Here is a 21,130-nt window from a genome sequence, read left to right on the forward strand (position 1 = left end):
ATATTTTTCATGTCTATTTAAAGACGTGATCATTGCTGCCTCTCCCACTTAGTCAGCACACACCATTTATTCTTAGTATTAGAGCTTGGGAGGGAGCCTAAAACCCACTCAACTAACCTCAGGCTGACTTTGTGCTTTTACTCCAAATTAAACCACCACATCTACTGATTGCACAAAGGCATAATCAGCTATGGTCGTTGCGTCTCCAATAACAATGTCATGGTTATAATAAAATTCCTACCTTCCTTTGCCTTCAGCTGTTCCCATTGTTTGCATTTACAGGTTCTTTTTCAGTTATACACACAAAGTGCTGTTTTGGCATAATGCCATTTATCAGATTGGCATATTAACTCCTTGAATTCCCTCTCAAATTTTCTCCTCATACATTCACTTAAAAACAAGGAAGAGAAAAGGAATTTCTGTGACTCTCTGGATATTTTTCTATACCTACTCTTGGCTTGGAGTAAAAGTGTTCTTGATAAAGAATTGGCATAAAAATAAAAAACTATTTACATTTTTTTAAATACCTGTAACTCTTTTGCCTTCCTTTAGTACAGTGTACTTTTACATTTCCTCCTAGCTTCATACAAGCTTGAGTCCTTCTTCTATGGGCGGAGTTAATATGATAACATAATTTACAGTAGAATGCTTATAATACAGGTAAATGCATGTTTTTATTGTCTTTAAGTAAGTATAATGATAAAATGGTTAAAGCACTTAGGTTATCCTGAGTCAACTCCCATTTGTGTTTATAATAAACTCTAAATTCTCCATTAAATGTCTTTTTGCCCACCTCAGCTTATCTATGTGCTCTATCTTCATTTTAAATAACATAGCCTCAAATATGTCTTTTTTGACTGATCCTGTGAGCCAGGGTCTCATTCTTTTGCCCCAGCCATAATGTAGTAGTGCAAACACAGCTCACTGCAGCCTTGATTTCCTGGGCTGAAGAAATCTTCCTGCCTTAGCCTCTCCATTAGCTGGGACCAGAGGCACACACCACCATGCCTGGCTACATTTTTTTGTTTTTCATAGACATGAGGTCTTGCCATTTTGTCCAGGCTGGTGTCAAACCCTTGGCCTAACAATGCTCCTGCCTCGGCCTTTCAAAGTGTTGGGGTTACAAGCATTAGCCACCATGCCCAGCCAATAATTTCTATTTGTTCTGAGTTCTAATATACTCTGAATCAGTACTATTGGCACAGCCAACACAACATAATACTTTTTGAGCACCTACTCTTGTCAGAAACACATCTAGTCACTGGATTGCAGATGTATATACAGCACAGAGCTTCCCCTCACAGTATTTGGTGCTCTTGTTGCTGCTTCTTCCTTCTTCCTTCTTCTTCCTTCTTCCTTCCTTCTTCCTTCTCCCTTCTTCTTCCTTCTTCCTTCTTCTTCCTTCTTCCTTCCTTCTTCCTTCTTTCTTTCTTCTTCTTCTCTTTCTTCCTCCTCCTCCTCCTCCTCCTCCTCTTCTTCTTCTTCTTCTTCTTCTTCTTCTTCTTCTTCTTCTTCTTCTTCTTCTTCTTCTTCTTCTTCTTCTTCTTCTTCTTCTTCTTCTTCTTCTTCTTCTTCTTCTTCTTCTTCTTCTTCTTCTTCTTCTTCTTCTTCTTCTTCTTCTTCTTCTTCTTCTTCTTCTTCTTCTTCTTTCTTTTGACTTTGTTTGTACAATGTTAAAGCTTAACTTTTTCTGCAGAAATATCTATCTCCTGTGAAGAGCGCCTATGACTTCTCATTCTTCTTACATGTTAAGAAAGGTAACTAAAAAGCACCAAGGAGATTGGGGTCCTAAAGGCAGAGACAGTGTCTATTCTCCTTAATTTTCTAACACATAGCACAGTGCTTAATGTAGAGCTAAACATTCAATAAGTGATAGTAAATAAGAATTAACATAGATTTGCCTGGATACTACAAATGCACACTACCCCAGGCATCTAAAAGAACAACAGTTTTCACAAGTAAAGCTTCAGTGAGTGAACAACAGAAAAAGAGTGATCAAGCCAACATATAGATTTGTGGGGATGAGATTGGAGATACTGTGAAGAGAATGAGCAAAACAAGAGTGAAGTTTGTAGCCAAAGAGATCAAACCAAAAATGAGGAAGATAGTGTATCAAAATAAACTGGCTAATGTATGTTTTGAGTTTTCTCCAAAACTGAAAAAAAATGCTGTTCATGCTCATTAACACAATAATAGATCCTATGAGAATTAAACTCATGGGGATCATAAATGTGATGCTAATTATCCTGACACTTATTTTTTTCATATATCATTCTTACCCCCAAGTTCGTGCTTACTCAAGAGACATCAAATTAAATTAAAAATATATTTGAAGAGATCAATTACATTGTAGTATTTAGATTTATAATTTCCTTCAGAGTTGAAGGGTATTTTTGTATAAAGAAGTAAATCTTTGTTTCTCCAGCTCATTACTTTCTCTTTATCATTGCACAATACAAATGCTAGAGAAATAAAACCTGAGATGGCACGCTAGGTAGAGTGAGAAGTAACTAGAGAAAAGTTCAAAGCGGTGGAAAGTGAAGGCTGTTTTCCATCTTGGCCAGGAAAAATGTTTCACTCTACTTATGGGGTTTTTTTTTGGGGGGGGGGGCAGGGGGTTACGGAGTCTCGCTCTGTCGCCCAGGCTGGAATGCAGTGGTGCGATCTTGGCTCACTGCAAGCTCTGCCTCCCGGATTCACGCCATTCCCCTGCCTCAGCCTCCCGAGTAGCTGGGACTACAGGTGCCCGCCACCACACCCGGCTAATTTTTTTTTGTATTTTTAGTAGAGATGGGGTTTCACCGTGTTAGCCAGGATGGTCTCGATCTCCTGACCTCGTGATCCACCCGCCGCGACCTCCCAAAGTGCTGGGATTACAGGCGTGAGCCACCGCACCCGGCCTCTACTTATTGGTTAATTGTTTTTCTGCCCTACGCTACAGAACACATAGTTTTGGTTTACTTATAAATATATTCACTTAATATGAGAGCCAAATGTATACAAAAATTATAACTATGGTTCAAGTGAATATCTTCCTGAAATTTTCTTTCTGCCTTCAGCTCTGAAAAGTGGTTATTATTCGAGTCTCCAGTAGGTCTGCTGACAGCCATGGCATCAATTTCCACGGAGGAAATGGAAGCCTGCAGATACGTGTGCATGTACTAAGCTATCTGGAATAGGGTTTCTCTGAGGAAAATCTTTGCATTATTTTCAAATCTAATGCCAGAGGGAAAAAAAAGAGTGCAAATATTTTGTGCGGTATATAGTATAGGCATAACTAACTAAAAATAACAACCTAAATTTCTTTATATTTTCTTATGTTTAGTAAAGCTAACATCATTTTAGATATTGATAGTTTGTTTTTATCTTAAAGGAGCCCATAATTAAGAGTTCTGAAAAATATTAAGAAAATATTAATTTCTTAAAATGTATGTATATATAAAGAATAAAACTATATATTGTCATGCTAAACACAAATGATTTGAATGGATTCTGATACTTTAATTCCAGATACAAAGACATAAATCAAACATGCCCTACATAAAATGAGTTTCATTGAATTTCTTGAAATTACCTAGCTGATATGTCAGACAAGATATTTAACCACTTTGGCCCTCATGTAAGTCTACCAATAGAAAAAGTATAGCACTTGGGCATATAATCTCAAAGATTTCTTCCAGCAATACAGCTCTGGTGTGTACACCCTTTAAGCTTCATTTACTACCTCTTTGTCAGTGTTCCAACATGTCAATGTGCTATAGTGTAGAAGAGGTCATCTACTATAGTGGTTAAGAAGGCAGGAAGACTCAGCCCTGCCATTTCTAGATCTATTATAGAACTGGACCACTACTTAAAATGTATATATAATTTTCTAATTTGGGAAACGTGGAATAATGCAACACTTAATTCCTTATAAGAATAAGTTAAAGAACGCATGCAAATTATTTAGCAGAATGGATGTCATTTATTTGGTGTGTGATATGTGTTGATTATATAGCTACTGTGGAAATTATGGGGTTTCTTTAGAAGGCTGCAGGTCAAAGAAGCGTGTCAGAAGATATTAATGGTTTTGGATCTCAAAATCCCACTAATGATTTATACATGCCTAATTATAAAATGAATCATTCATCTTATGTCAACTATAGATTAGAAAGGCTTATAAATTTACAGACCAATAGATTTGACTACACACACAAATATAAACATACAAAAAGCACACATTTATACCATACACAACTCCCATGAGAAAGAAATGAAAGAGAAAAAAGTCAAGACCAATAGACTAACGAAGTATGAAAAAAAGATGTAAAATGTCTTTTGGAGAAAGATTGAAAATATTAGTAACAAATAGAAGCAAGCATCTAGTAGAACCATCTCAAAAACTAAATAGTTCCAAGTAAAAGTGTTTACCTTATAAATATATGAAATATTCAAATTAAGACAATACCTATATGCTAATTGTACATTTCAAATTGGGATAAACTTCATAAACTTATACTAACATGTGCTACTTAGCACAGATGTGAGGAAGAAAAATGACTATCCAGGGACTGAAATAGGATGTGTTGCTTATCATAATAAAGCTATGGTAGCTACAGACAAGTTACAAGTAATGCATGAAAGAGTACATCAGAAACATAGCTGGATTTTTTGACTTGGATATTAGTTTAACAACTTCAGAGATAAGTTTTGACAATTTGCATATCAAATTTCACCCTCAACTCTCTAGAAAGAGACCCTCTCTAGAAAGAGAATTGACTTTATTAGATAGATTAGATAGATAGATGATAGATAGATTATAGATAGATAGATAGTAAATACTTAGATACATAGACAGAAATATCTCTGAGTATCCCATTGGGTATATCTGGGCAATTTCTCAATAGGCATCAAATATTTGAAAACTTATGCAGCATTTTTAACTTTAAAATTCTACTAAGAATGTATCACGTAGTTATTATTGCTTTCATAACATCTACTATTTATTTTAGCAGTTTCATATTTCAGTCACTGGTATTATATTAACTCATCCAAGTTTCACTCACAACAATTTCATGAGGCAACAAATATCTTTATCCACATTTCAGTTAAGGAATTGGAGGTACAGAGATATTAGATCACACAGTACAGGTCATTCAACTTGCAAGAGGCTGAATCATATTTCGAGTTCATGCAGTCAGTTTCCACAGCCTGCATTTTATCCCCTACATTGTTGGTTGTTATATCCAAGGATAACCTGTTTCATTATTATGTCTTTGAAATCGTCATAGGCAAATAGAATATTGCCCTTGAAGGCAGAGTTATAAAGTACTATTTTATGATATGGGAAGTTATATATGGATGGAAAGTATGTACATTCAAAGAACAAATTTATTAAACATTATACCATTATGACTCCAATCCTGGAAGAGCAGTGAGGAAACAAACAGATTGAGAATAAATATATCCCAAACAATGATATCACTTCGTTTGTTGGGCTATTGGTAGCTTTTGTTTATCATCTCTTTGCTTATATTTTAATTTATATTTTATAATGAACATCTTCCTTATTCTTATAAAGTAAAAATGTGTTTGTTTGTTGTTTGTTTTAATGCTGGACCATTCTGAAAGCCTCTTGAGGATCTGAGGGAATTAGTCTTATCTTAAAATTTCATTTATTTTTGATAAAGCTTTTCTAGTCAATAAGAAGTGGTCTCTTGGTTGTTGCCATAGGTTGACAGGTAAGAAGTAAACCCATTGTTTTAGGTGTGAATCACATGACCAAGATAATTATCATTATTTTTACATCATTCTTGATTTTTAATTCTGTATTGTTTTTAAAATGTGATATGCACCTTTTTAAATAAGTCACTTATATTGCACCTACTATAAATTGCCCAATGTTACTTTATAATATATATGTTTCCTCAGAACTCCAATAATCCAAAATTCAACAATTTCACTGAAACTATTAAAAAACCTGGACACATTCAATGTTTATTTCATCCATATTTCAAACACTCAATATTTAATTCTACTTTGATGGTCTTAGATTTTAATTTCTTTTAATTTTCTCCCAGTAGATCAGTTTTCTGGATGTGTTTTTCATGCCAAACAGTGAATAAAAATTCTTTCATTTAAATATCAAAGACCTTAAATAAACATATTTGTTTCACCTGTAATAACTGTTTAAACCCTAGGAAAGGAAAGCTGATATTAGAGAAATTCTAATTATAACTACAAACTCAAACTCTTTATTATGTATTCATTGAAAAGCAAGATTTCTACAAAGCTCCTTAAAGTAAACCAAGTCAATGTTCGATGTAACAGAGAATGAAGTGGATTTTCACAGCATCAGCTATTGTTTCTTTCAACATCTCATTTGACTCAGATTGCTGACAGAGAAAAAAGTACCAGTGCTCCGATACATATTGAAAAATATGGAGAACTGGTTCAGAAACAGAAGAAGTACATACATGTCCAGTGAAAGCACAGTCAAAAGGCTTTACTGCTTTATATATGACTGAAAACAGGCAGCTGTCTGCTAAAATGAGCAGTTTATCCCACTCTACTGTTGAACTGTCTACAATCCTGTCCATTTTTATATTGTTTGAAGTAAATTCTAGTCATCATTAATTATTTGCTTTTTTCTTTTTCAGGTTGTCCTATGTGAGAAACATGAATTCCAGTGCAGGTGCTAAGGTGCAGATTCCTAAGTGACAAAGCCAAAAACTCTGAGTAGGTCTGAGTGGATGTTCAAAGACAACACTTCTAAGAGTGGTTCAGAGAGCACAGGATTTTAAACCACAAAAACCTAAATCCACTTAATAGGAATATGATGTCGATATAATTTTTTAATCTTTTTAAGTCTCAGATTTAACATTTTTTAAGTGGATGTAAAGACAGTACTTATCTCATCTGGTAGTTATAAAGATTAACTAAAGAATTCATGTTAAGCACCTAACAAGTTTCTGTCACATAGCGTAATTGCTCAAAAAGGTATCATCTTTATCCTTATTATTTTATCTTTATTCATGAGTGAAGCACTTCTATATAGTAAAATATTTTTCAATCATTTAAAAAAAGTTTTGAGTATATTGTGACTTGAATTATTTTAAGTTGAAGATTAAGTTCTGATCTGGTAATGATGAATAAAGATCAGACTTTATTTTATTTTTCTCTATGTAATTTCCATTTAACTTTGAAATTCTAGTTTCTAAACCTGCAATAAATTTTAGTTTTGAAACATAATAAAGTTTTATACAAGGACAGCACTGCTCTGAATCTCTTGTATTTTAATGTGCATTTTAATTTAGTAGGATAAACAAATAAATAAATCTAGGAAAACATGATTGTATGAAAGACAATCCTGAGGAAAATAAAAATGTATCAAGCAAATACCAATACAAGAGTTATCAGAAAGACAATAAAAACATGCATTTAAAACACCAAGCACATAAAACAGCACTGCATTGAAGATAGTGGATATTATAAACTTTATTATAAATCAAAGACTAACTTTATAACTTTGTCTAGTAAAATTATATCTTAAATGCTAGAAGTATGAAGTCTGTAAAATTAAGTCAGAGTCCCAGCAGATCAGAATGGCAAAAAGAAGATTCATCATCTTGAAGCATAACTAGTTATGATTTCTCATTATACAAATGTGCCTTGAGTTTCCCCATTACCAGAGGGTTATTACACCCAATAACTATTGACCTCTAGGTCACAAATTAAAATCAACCAGATCTGCAACTCCATTTATATTATAATGCACCTCTCATTTCCTGGAAGAATCTCATCATGGAGATCATAAATGCAAATTGGCCACCATACACATTAGAAGTACTTGAATTTCTTTTAAATTAAAAGTAGCATCCAATATATTTAATCAGCATAATACAAGGTTGTTTATAACACCTTTAAAAGAATTCAGTTTGAGCATCTACTTAGCTACTCTTAAAAGAATATAAGGCTTTTGAATTAAATTAATAAGAAAGATGACTTTTCGAGTGAAAGTGGATAGAGAAAACAAGAATATAATAAATACAATTTGCTTTTATTCTCTTTCCATAGAGTCTTGCATTGCCTAATGACAGGGATACATTCTGAGAAACGTATCATTAGGTGGTTTCATCCTTGTATAAACATTATCGAGTGTACTTACAGGAACCTAGATGGTATAGACTTACACATCTAGGCTATATGGTATAGCCTACTTCCCCTAGGCTTACATCTGTACAGTATGCTACTGTATGAAATACTATAAGCCAACAGTCCCCAACCTTTTTGCCACCAGGAACCAGTTTTGCGAAAGACAATTTTTTCTCAGACCAGAGTTTCAGGAGATGGTTTTGGAATGAGTCAAGCAGATTACATTTATTGTGCACTTTATTTTTATTATTATTACATTATTTTATATATATATATATATATATATATATATATATATATATATATATATATTTTTTTTTTTTTTTTTGAGACGGAGTCTTGCTCTGTCACCCAGGCTGGAGTGCAGTGGCCGGATCTCAGCTCACTGCAAGCTCCTCCTCTCGGGTTCACGCCATTCTCCTGCCTCAGCCTCCCGAGTAGCTGGGACTACAGGCGCCGCCACCTCGCCCGGCTAGTTTTTTGTATTTTTTAGTAGAGACGGGGTTTCACTGCGTTAGCCAGGATGGTCTCGATCTCCTGACCTCATGATCTGCCCGTCTCGGCCTCCCAAAGTGCTGGGATTACAGGCTTGAGCCACCACGCCCGGCCCCACATTATAATATATAATGAAATAATTATACAACTCACCATATTGTAGAATCAGTGGGAGCACTGAGCTTCTTTTCCTGCAACTTGACTGTCCCATCTGGGGTTGATGATGGGAGACAGTGACAGATCATCAGGCATTAGATTCTCATAAGTAGTACACAACCCAGATCCCTGGCATGCGCAGTTCACAGTAAGGTTCACATTTCTATGAGAATCTAATGCCACCACTGATCAGACAGGAGGTGGAGCTCAGGTGTTAATGTGAGCAATTTGGAGTGGCTGTAAATACAGCCTTCCACTCACCTCCTGCTGTGTGGCCTAGTTCCTAATAGGCCATGGACCAGTACTGGTCTGTGACCCAGGGTTTGGAGACCCCTGCTGTAAGCAATTGAAATACAACAGTAAGTATTCAAGTATCTAAACATGTCTAAACATAAGAAAGGTATAGTAAAAATACACTATGAACGATTTAAAAAAATTTACACCTGTATAGGGCTGCTCCATTATAACTGTATGGGACCACCATCACATATGTAGTTCATTACTGACCAAAAAGTCATTATGTGGTACATGATGGTATATATACTTTCTATAAAACTTTCTCTTTCTATCAGGCTCACATGCAGAGCTGGCTAAGTAGGGTTTCAATCATTTTTCTTTTAATTTAAATATCAAGATAAGATAAACAAAAATCCCAAGCAAATTTTAATAAGTACATTTTGAGAGAACTGGGTATTTATTGTTTAATATGTAGCATATTACTAATTGCACTAAAATTTACTTGTAATTTTAGCATAGCGTCACTTTGCTTACATGAAGCAAAGTACATAAAATAGTTTAAGGATCAAAGAAAAAAACAGCAAAAGCTAAAATTATTATATAATATTGTATATTACTTGTTCTTAAAATTTTTAAATGACTCATTTTATTTACTTTTTTAAATTAGTGAATAAAAATTATATGTATTTATTATGTACAACATAATGTTGTGAAAGATGCATATATATTGGACTGGATAAATTGAGTTAATTAGCATGCATTTTCTCACATACTTACAATTTTTTGTGGTGAGGACACTATTTACTATCTTAGCAATTTTCAAGAATCCAACACAGTTATTAAATAAAGTCACCATGTTGTACAATAGATCTGATGAACTTACTTTTATATAACTGAATTTTTCATCCTTTGACCAACATCTCCCTATCCAATTCCATCCCCAGACCCTGATAACCATCATTGTAATCTCTACTTCTATGAATTCAACTTTTTTAATATTCTACATGTAAGTGAGATTACGTGACATTTTTCTTTCTGTGTCTGGCTTACTTAACAGAATATACCCCAGGTTCATCCATTTTGTCATAATGACAGGATTTCCTTCTTTTTGAAAGATGAACAGTATTTCATTGTGTGTGTGTGTATATGTGTGCATATTTATATATATATATCACATTTTCTTTATGCATTCATTCTTCCATGGACACATAGGTTGATTTAATACCTGACTATTGTGAATAATGCTGCAATTAACATGGGAGTGCAGAGATCTCCTTGACATATTGATTTCACTTCCTTGGGACATATACCAAGTAGTAGGATTGCTAGATAATATGAAAGCTCTATTTATAATTTTTTGAGGAACCTCCATGCTGTTTTCAATACTAGATATACTAATTACATTACCATCAATAGCATATGAATGTTCTCCTTTCTTTGTGTATTTGCCAACAATTATTATCTTCATCTTTTTGATAACAGCCCACTTAACAGGTGATATCTCCTTGTGATTTCAATTCACATTTCTCTATTGGTGATTGAGGGCTTTTCCATATACATGTCTGCTATTTGTATATCTTCTCTTGAGAAATGACTATCCAAGTATTTTATCCATTTTTAAAATCAGGTTATTTCTATTGTTGCTATTCGGTTGAGTTCTTTCTACATTTTAGATATTAACCCCTTATCAATTGGATGATTTGCAAATATTATTTTTTCCCACTCTGTAGGTGTCTCTTCATTCCGATTACTTATTTTGCTGTAAAGAAGCTTTTCAGTTTTATATAATCCAATTCGTTTACTTTTGCTTTTGTTGCCTGGACTTTTTGGGTCCTATCCAAAAACATTATTGTCCATTCCAATATCATAGAGATTTCTCTTTATATTTTCTTATATTACTCTCATGATTTTAGGCCTTAAGTTTAAAGTCTTTAATACATTTTGAGGTTTGTCTTTTTTTTAGCTTTAAGTTCTTGGGTATATGTGAAGTTTGTTACACAGGGAAAGTTGTTTCATAGAGGTTTGATTTACAGATTATTTCATCATCCAGGTATTAAGCCTAGTGGCCATTAGCTATTGTTACTGATCCTCTCCCTCCTCCCACATTGCACCATCAGGTAGCCCCTAGTGTTTGTTGTTTCCGTTTGCATGTCCATGTGTTCTCATCATTTAGCTCCCACTGATAATTGAGAACATGTGATTTGGTTTTCTGTTCCTGCATTAGTTTGCTAAGGATAATGGCCTCCAGCTGCATCCATATTCTGACAAAGGACATAATCTTATTCTTTTTTTATGGCTGCAAAGTTTTTTGTGTTGTATATGTACCACATTTTCTTTATCCAGTCTACCATTGATGGGCATTTAGGTTTGTTCCATGCCCTTTCTATTGTGAATAGTGCTGCAATGGACATTTGAGTGCATCTGTCTTTATGATACAGTGATTTATATTCTTTTGGATATATCCAGTAATGGAGTTGCTGGGTTGAATGGTAGTTCTGCTTTTAGCTCTTTGAGGAATCACCACACTGCTTTCCATGATAAATGAACTAATTTACACTCACACCGACAATGTATAAGCCTTCCTTTTTCTCTGCAACCTTGCAGTCATCTTTTTTTTTTATGTTTTTTTTCTGTTTTTTTTTTTTTTTTTTTTTTTTTTTTACTTTTTAATAATACCCATTCTGACTGGTGTGAGGTGGTATTTCATTGTGGTTTTGATTTGCATTTCTCTAATGATCAGTGATGTTGATTTTTTTTTTTTACATGCTTGTTGGCTGAATGTATATCATCCTTTGGAAGGTGTCAGTTTATGTCCTTTGCCCACTTTTTACTGGGGCTATTTGTTTTTATTTCTTGTAAATGTGTTTAAGTACTTTATAAATGCTGGATTTTAGACCTTTGTCGGATGCAGGATGCATAGTTTACAAAAATTTTCTCCCATTTTGTAGGTCATCTGTTTACTCTGTTGATAGTTTCTTTTGCTGTGCAGAAGCTGTTTAGTTTAATTAGATCCTACTTGTCAAATTTTTCTTTTGTTGTAATTACCTGTAGCATCTTTGTCATGTGATTACCTTTAGCATCTTTGCCAGTTCCTATGTCTTGAATGGTGTTGCGTAGCTTGTCTTCTAGCGTTTTTATAGCTTTGGGTTTTACATTTAAGTATTTAATCTATCTTGAGTTAATTTTTGCATATGGTGTAAGCAGAGAGTCTGTTTTCAATCTTCTGCATATGGCTGTCCAGGTATCCCAGCAGCATTTATTGACTAGGTAATCCTTTCCCCATTGCTTTTTTTTTTTTTTTTTTTCTTTTTTTTTTTTTTAGTTTTGTCAAAATCAGATGGTTGTAGATGTATAGACTTATGTCTGGGCTGTCTATTCTGATCCATTTGTTTATATATCTGTTTCTGTGCCAGTATCATGCAGTTTTGGTTACTGTAGCCTTGTAGCATAGATTAAAGTCAGGTAGCATAATGCCTCCAGCTTTGTTCTTTTGTTTGGAATTGCCTTGGCTAGTTGTGCTTTCTTTTGGTTCCATATGAATTTTAAACAGTTATTTTTCTAGGTCTGTGAAGGATGTCTGCAATAGTTTGATAGGAATAGCATTGAATCTATAAATTGCTTTGGGCAATATGGTCATTTTAATTATAGTGATTCTTCCTATTCATGAGCATGAAAAATTTTTTTTCCACTTCTTAATGTCATCTCTGATTTCTTTGAGCAGTGTTTTGTAGTTCTTATTGTAGAGACCTTTTACCTCCCTGGTTAGCTGTATTCCTAGGTATTTTATTCTTTTCGTGACTATTATGGATCAAATTGCTTGGCTCTTGGCTTGAGTATTGTTGGTGTACAGGAATGCTAGTGATTTTTCTACATTGATTTGTATTCTGAAAGTTTGCTATAGTTGTTTATAAACTTAAGGAGCTTTTGGCCTGAGACTATAGGATTTTCTAGATATAGGATCATGTCATCTATAAACAGGGATAGTTTGACTTCTTCTCTTTCGATTTGGATACTCTTTATTTCTTTCCCTTACCTGATTTTTCTGGCCAGGAATTCTAATACTATGTTGAATAGAAGTGGTGATAGAGGACATGCTTATCTTGTGCTGGTTTTCAAAGGGAATGCTTCCAGATTCCGTCCATTCAGTATGATGTTGGCTATGGGTTTGTCACAGATGGGTCTGATTATTTTGAGGTGTGTTCCCTCAATACTTGGTTTCCACTAGCTAGACTAATAAAGAAGAAAAGAGAGAATATCCAAATGAACACAATTAGAAATGACAAAGGAGGTATAACCACTGACCACACAGAAACACAAATCACCATCATGGAATATTATGAACACCTCTCTGCACACAAATTAGAAGATCTAGTAGAAATTAATACATTTCTGGGCACATACACCCTCCTAAGACTGAACCGGGAATAAATTGAATTCCTGAATAGATCAACCACAAGCTCTAAAATGGAATCAGTAATGAATAGCTTATGAATGAAAAAAAGCCCAGGATCCGACGAATTCACAGCCAAATCCTACCAGATGTACAAAGAAGATCTGTTACCATTCATACTGAAACTGTTCCAAAATTTGAAAAGGAGGGACTCCTCCCTAACTCATTCTATGAGGCCAGCATCATCGTGATACCTAAATCTGGCAAAGGCACAACTAAAGAAAGCTTCATGCCAATATGCTTCATGAATATCTGTGAAAAAAATTCTCAAAAAAATACTTGCAAATTAAATTCAGCAGCACATCAAAAAGCTCATTCACCATGATCAAGTGTGTATTATTCCTGAGATGTGAGGTTCATTTAATATATATAAATGAATAAACACCATTCATCACATAAACAGAACTAAAGATAAAAACCACATGATCATCTCAATAGATGCAGAAAAATCTTTCGATAAAATTCAACACTGCTTCATGTTAAAATTCCTCATTTAAACACTCACATTACTATTTTTTTAAAAGGTAGTCTTTTGTAATTACTTGGGTAATTTAACCCTACTTATTAAAGGTAAACTACTATTATTGCAGGTCAGTCTAAGTCCCTCCTTATTTGTGGGTTATATAATTAAGAATTATATTTTCAGTTTGATTTGCTAAAGTTTTCACTATTGGATCCTTTATGTGTTTAAAGTTTAAGTTTTATATATATGTGTGTGTGTGGAGAGAGATCATAAATATGTAGTCTCTCATTTACCCGATTTATTTATAAATTATATATATATATATAGAGAGAGAGAGAGAGAGAATTTTCTAAGCCCCAATCTACCCTTCACTCCTGCAGCTATTACTCTGTTCTCTACATATTCTGACTTTTTGAAAAATGTATATTGTTATAGAATTATCTTAAGCAGATCAAGAAGATATATTGACTTCTTTGAAAATTGGCTTTGAGAAGATGTGAAACCAATACCTCAAATGCTAGCAGGCATATCTAATTACCTCTTTTCTACCTTTCTATATTTGCCTCCTGCATTCTCTTTCACTGCTATCTTGTATTCTCCACACAGAGGTTCTCCTGAGATCATCTACTCATAGTTCACAAAAATAGCAGAAAAGAATATCTTTCTCCTAGCTTTAGTTTTAACTCTGATTATCCTCATTTGGGTAAGATGTTGTATTAGTCAGTTTTCACACTGCAATAAAGAGCTGCCCAAGACTGGATAATTTATTAAGGAAAGAGGTTTAGTTGACTCACAGTTCTGGGGAGGCCTCAGGAAACTTACAATCATGTTGGCAAAGGGCAAGCAAAGCATATCTTGCATGGTGGTAGCCAAGGGACAGCAAAAGGGAGAGCAAGAGAGTTCATTATAAAACCACAAGATCTATTGAGAACTCACTATCATGAGAACAGCATGGGGGAAACTGTCCCCATGATTCAATCACCTCCCATGACACTTGGGCATTATGGGGATTCCAATTTGAGATGAGATTTGGGTGGGAACATATAGTCAAATCATATTATTTTGCCCAGGTTCTTCCCAAATTTCATGTCCTTTTTACATTTCAAAACCAATCATGCCTTTTCAACAGTACTCCAGTCTTAACTCATTTCAGCATTAACTCAAAAGTCCAAGTCCAAAGTTTCATCTGAGACAAGGCAAGTCCTTTCTGCCTATGGGCCTATACAATAAAAAACAAGTAAGTTACTTCCAAAATACAATGGGGGTACAGCCATTGGATAAATGCTTTAATTCCAAATAAGAGAAATTGACCAAAACAAAGGGGTCACAAGCCCCACGCAAGTTCAAAACCCAAAGTGGCAGTCATTAAATCTTAAAGATCTGAAATGATCTCTTTTGACTCCATGTCTCACATCCAAGTCACATTGATGCAATAGGTGGACTTCCATTGTCTTGGGCAGCTCTGCCTCCGTGACTTTGCAGAGTACAGCCCTTCTCCTGGCTGCTTTCATGGGCTGGCGTTGAGTGTCTGAAGCTTTTCCATGGAAAACAGTGCAAGCTGTCAGTGGATATACCATTCTGGGATCTGGAGTATGGTGGTCCTCTTCTCACAGCTCTATTAGGCAGTGCCCCAATGAAGACTCAAAAACTCACAGACATTCATAGATTCGTACTTGTCTGTAAAAATATGATTAGAGTTCAAGTCCCAATGGTTCTTGAAACAAGGATTTACATAAATATCTTTCTGAAATGTGGCTCTCTGAATCCCACCACCTTCTATGCATGCACTACTTGAACACTTCGAGTACCATGCCTGCTTCCTAGTTTACAGGTCCACCCCCTAGTTTAGAAGTCTACCTCCAACAACTCTCCTCAGACGGTTGCTTCTGCCTCCTCATGCTCCAAATCTCAGAGTCCGTTCTCCCACATTTGTACATAAACCGAAGCTACAGATTCCAAAGATAGTCTAAAGACTTATAGGTCTTAAATATGCTCTGTTTGAAATAAAAATCATTTAAAAATTGATAAATAATTGCCAAAATATAAAACCCAAGTGGTTTTATATTTTATAAATCAGAAGTTCGAACTTATATTTCAAAAAATGAACATTTGGCCAACATTGAACCTTTATTTTTCATGGGTGAAAATCTGAGTAATGGTTCTCAATTTGTAAGACTTACCTTCAGTTAAGCAGACTGCCTAGCCATCTTTACTCATTCCTTTTTTATACTTATTTCCTATTGTTGGCAAAATGTTATGAAGTAAAATGCAGATATCATGATACTTATTTCCAAATACTTCAATGTACATCTCTAAAAAATAAATACCTTTTTCTATATAATGACAATATTATTAAGACATCTAAACAATAGCAATAATGCCTTAACGTCATCTAATATTCAAGCTATCTTAAATTGTATCCAATCATTCTTCAAAATATATTTTACAGTTAATTATTTTAATTTCCCATTTATTTCTTAAGCGTGACCAATTTCACTAATTCAGTTTACTTACTTTATTGTAGTTAAAATCTGAGTTTATATGTCCAACTCAAGATATTAGTAGAAACATAATTTTTAAAACTTGTCTTAAATCTTCTTTTAGAACAAAAGAAACCCCAAGACTTCAAAACCTAAAACTTTGAGTATATTATGTACCTATTTACCTTTTTAAGATGATGGAGGATGGAAAGTGTGGCTGGAGGTGTGAAATTAAACCAATAAAAATTTAAAAGCTCTCATTTTTCATAATTTTTTTATTTTAAACAAAAGCACAAAGTACAAATTAATATCCCTCTAATTTATTCTGACATGAATAAGTATTGTTTTATAAATATTAGCAAAGAAAAATGGGATGGACTCTAGTCTTGGAACATCAGAAATCACTTATAAAAAAGAGATGCAGAGAAACTGATCCCAATAATTGGAAAAGAAAAAATACTTTATTCTGAGTCTTCTCATGATTCTAGGAATAGAATTAAAACCACTGAATGTGGTTTATATTTAATGTCATTATTTATCTTCTGCTTAAATAACTATTTTTTGCTGCCATTTCACCCAAACTGAACATGTTTTGTTTGTTGTATGTGTCAAATGTTGTTTTTGGCAATCTCTAAGCTTTATCACAAATACTCTTCCTTAATCCTTAAGTATTTATCTGAAAGGTCACTAACACAACACTGACCTCTGAATTCCCCTTATCTTTGTCAGCAACCCTCAAATGTACTTTTTCCTATGCCTCCAGTAACAGGTTACTGAACATAAGCCACCATGATAAACAGTTATCAGACATATCCACAAAACTCTAGCTGCTCTTTGTCTTTAGCACCATGGGTAGTCTCAAATTAATAACAGATATCTAATACATGAATGAAACAATTTGAAGCTACATCTTATTCTAAGACACTTGTTGAAAACTTAAGGTGAGCTCTTTAAACACACTGTAAAATATGTTGCATATACTTCAAAATACCAGCTTATTTCTTTCTGAAATTAGCTTCACTGCCGTAAATGGAATGCTAGGATATATTCTGTGAGATACAGAGACAGAGACAGAGACAGAGGCAGAAAGAGAGCATAAAAGAATAATGTCTTCAGAGATCATTACTAAGTTGTAGTTTTGTTTCTGCAGTCAGTTGATTAGGCATTTCCTGACTATATTGATTTCACCTCACCAGTAAATCACAAGAATCAGATTCCCTTCCTTTTGTACATTTCTTGACCAAGAAGGTGGGGAAGGAATTTAGACATGATTATTACCAAAGCATTGGTTTTAGACTGTAAGAAAAATGTAGAAGCATACAAAATGATAAAATGTAAGCTTCAAATGGTGAAATTTACAAAAAGATTATGTAAAACAGTTACCAGTACAGAAGCAAAACTATGTCAATTAAGCTAATGCCTAAAAAATCAAGCAAAGTATAAATATGGTGATTATAATGTTACACAAATTATATAGTTTCTTGCCTGTAAGTTAAATAGAATTCTAAATGAGAATATCATAGTTCAAGCTCTGGTCAAGGGCTTCTGAATTTATGCCCCTGCCCAGTGATCTGTGACCTTGTATAAGGTCTCATTTTCTTCATGTGTCTCATTTTCTTCACTTGTAGAAATTTTGGTCTCATTTTCTTCACTTGTAAAATAAGGGTTCGGTAGATTTCCTCTAAGAACCGTTCTATCAATGTCCTTATTTAAGTCTCTGTAGCTACTTTCAAAGCTTATTAGAAGCAGCACATTTACTTAACTTAACGAGTAGGCCATTTTCCCCCTTCTCAAAATCCTCATATATATTGAGAAAATTTTATAACAATAGTATTTTCTCCATTGTCTCATTTGAAACTCAACCAAATATATGCATTCCATTTTCACAGATGGTGAACCCATAGTGCAAGAATTTCAGGGACTTGCCCAAGTATACATTGGCTAATAAGCGATAAAGCCAGGAACCCAGGTTTCTAATTTCTATAAAGGTATTCTTTTTATTCCAACTCATTATCTAATTGTGTCTAGTTCAAGGGTTTCAATTCTAATAGGTAGTTAAACTGTTATTGCACTAGAGAGGTCCACAGGATGTGTCAAATATGATCAGACTGATTCTTATATTTGTGTAGCTGATGCTCTAACAACCAGCAAGGAATTAAGAAATTAGTCTACTAGCTGACATTAAAGAAAAAAATGAGAAGATTACAATATATGTATAATATGTATACTGAAGTGCCTTTAAAATATGGCACTCCTCTCAGACAAAAGTGAAGTCTAATTTTTCCCCGTTGAATATCAATTGGCTTTGATGCCTCATTTTCTTACAAATAGGTTGTTGAACTCAGATGACTTCTGAGGTTAAGTTGTAAAAGCCTCCACTTGGCTTTCTTTTGGGGGCGTGTGTTTTTGGAACCAATCTGTGAGAAAGCCCAGGTAACATACAGAGGACATGTGAAGCTCTCCTGACTAAAAATCTCACCTGAATTTCTACCTGACAGTCAGCATGAACTGCCAGTCATGGACATGAAGAAACCTTGGAAATGATATCAGCCCTAGCCACCAACTCACTGAGTCCAGGAGATCCCAACTGAGAATTGCTTAGCTAAGCCCAGTCACCCTCAAAAATATGAGATTTAAGTATTATATAGCAAGACATGACCAGAACATACTCACTTCATTTAAAATTATATTTTATTTTCATCTCTTTCCTGAGCCCAGGCAGGCAGATAAGAAGTCTACTCCTCACCTTCCAAATAACTTTTAGTGTGCATATGGCTTGTATACTAAGGCAGTAAGAATTATTATAATTAAGCGCTTGAACATTAGAATCAGATATCCTTGAATTACACTTCTGACTGTGCCATTTATCTGATATGTAATCCTAGAGAAATTACATAATAGAAGCATTAATTTCATAATATTTACAATTTGAAAAATAATGAAACCCTTTTTTATTTCTTTAATATAAATGAACAATATTAGTCATCTAAAGTCCCTGGCACAAGTATTAATGCCAACTCTATTTATTGATTAATTGGAATATTCATAGAATAGATTTACCTTGATTCCATTCCTGCCACTTTAGCCCACATACCAATTTGCCCTGGCTCCCATATTTTTCAAATACAAATTATAAACACCTCTGACTGCAAAGATGATGACTACAATAATAAAGATAAGGTAACATGATAGGCTATTCTAGCACCACACAGACATTTTAATTTCACATGTTCAAAATGCTAGATTCAAAGGAAATCATAAAATATCAATTGAAAAGAATTAATCTTATAGACTCAAGTAAAACCTGGAACTACTTTTATCCTCCTACATTTACTTGATATATAAAAAGGTAATACACTTTTGAACAACTTTAAATGTTTTCATTTATTTCTCAAATTTTTTGGTATAACGAGCAAAAATTCTTAATGAAAAAGTTTATATCTTTTGAAATTTATGTCATGAACACAAAAAATTTTCACCAGACTTTATGGAAGCAGAATTCTGGCCGATGAGAATAGAGCTTGACAACTTTATTAAATAAGATGATTTAATTTTCCATTACTAATTCACATCTAATACCTGCCCTAATAGGTTTGGTTATTTTAAAAATAAAACAATGAGAATGTTTACAGGTTAAAAATTTAAAAATCATATTTTAAGATTTATATTCTTCTGCTTCTTTAATGTTTTTAGTTAGATATGTATTTTCAATGGTTAAGAGTAAATATTCTACACCCTTAAATATGGTTAAAGGAGTAGAGTTAGAAAACTACATTTATTTCTCATAATCCTATTTCAATAATTCTTAGAGTAGATATGCAAAAACAATGTCTCATAAAAGTAAGAGGTTATCTTTGTATTCATGGTATGAATAAAAATATTCAAAGAGATTTCTCCTCAGATAATTAAATTACACATACATATACTCTCTTATCCTGTGGATTTTCTAACAAGCAAGGCACATTCAGCAACTCCATGTTGTTTATCAGAAAGAACAACTACATCATTGAGTGAAAATTATTGTGTAGCTTAAATATGCACAATGTCTTTTAAAGATAGGCAGAGAAACTAACTCAATCCCAAATTGTTCTTCTTTCCTTGGAGAGGTGGAAAGAAGTAAAATAAAATAAAAAATCTATTGTCAAATATGTTGGATATAGTAAATGCCCGACTTTCTTTCTTCCTTCTCTCAATTACATGGTGATTATGTATTAGTATTATATTTTATAAAGCATGCTTATGTGGCTAGTTTTAATATTTTCATTGTTTTCTTTGACCTGCTGTGTTTTATCCACACTTAATATCTATTTTACTCCATTTTGGCTGCTAAAACTAAATGCCACAGACTGAGTAGCTTTAAAAACACAGAAATTTATTTCAGACAATTCTGGAGGTTGGGAAGTCCAAGATCAAGATACTGGCAGATTCAGTGTCAGATGAGGGTCTGTTCCTCATAGATGGTGCCTTCTAACTGTATCCTCACATGATAGAAGGGATGAACAAGCTTTCTTTGGCCTCTTTTACAAGGGCCCAATCCCATTAATGAGGGCTCTGTCTCCATAATCTAAGTCCTCACCCTTAATACTCTGACATTCAGGGTTAGGTTTCAACATATGAATTTTGAGGGGGCACAGACATTTACCCATAACAAGATTATTTTCCTTGCTTTAAAACTCAATTTACTTATAGTTTCTTTGCCTTTATTCATGTTTTTGA

This window comes from Macaca thibetana, chromosome 5 (assembly GCF_024542745.1).
Source record: "Macaca thibetana thibetana isolate TM-01 chromosome 5, ASM2454274v1, whole genome shotgun sequence".
In the NCBI taxonomy this organism is placed as follows: domain Eukaryota; kingdom Metazoa; phylum Chordata; class Mammalia; order Primates; family Cercopithecidae; genus Macaca; species Macaca thibetana.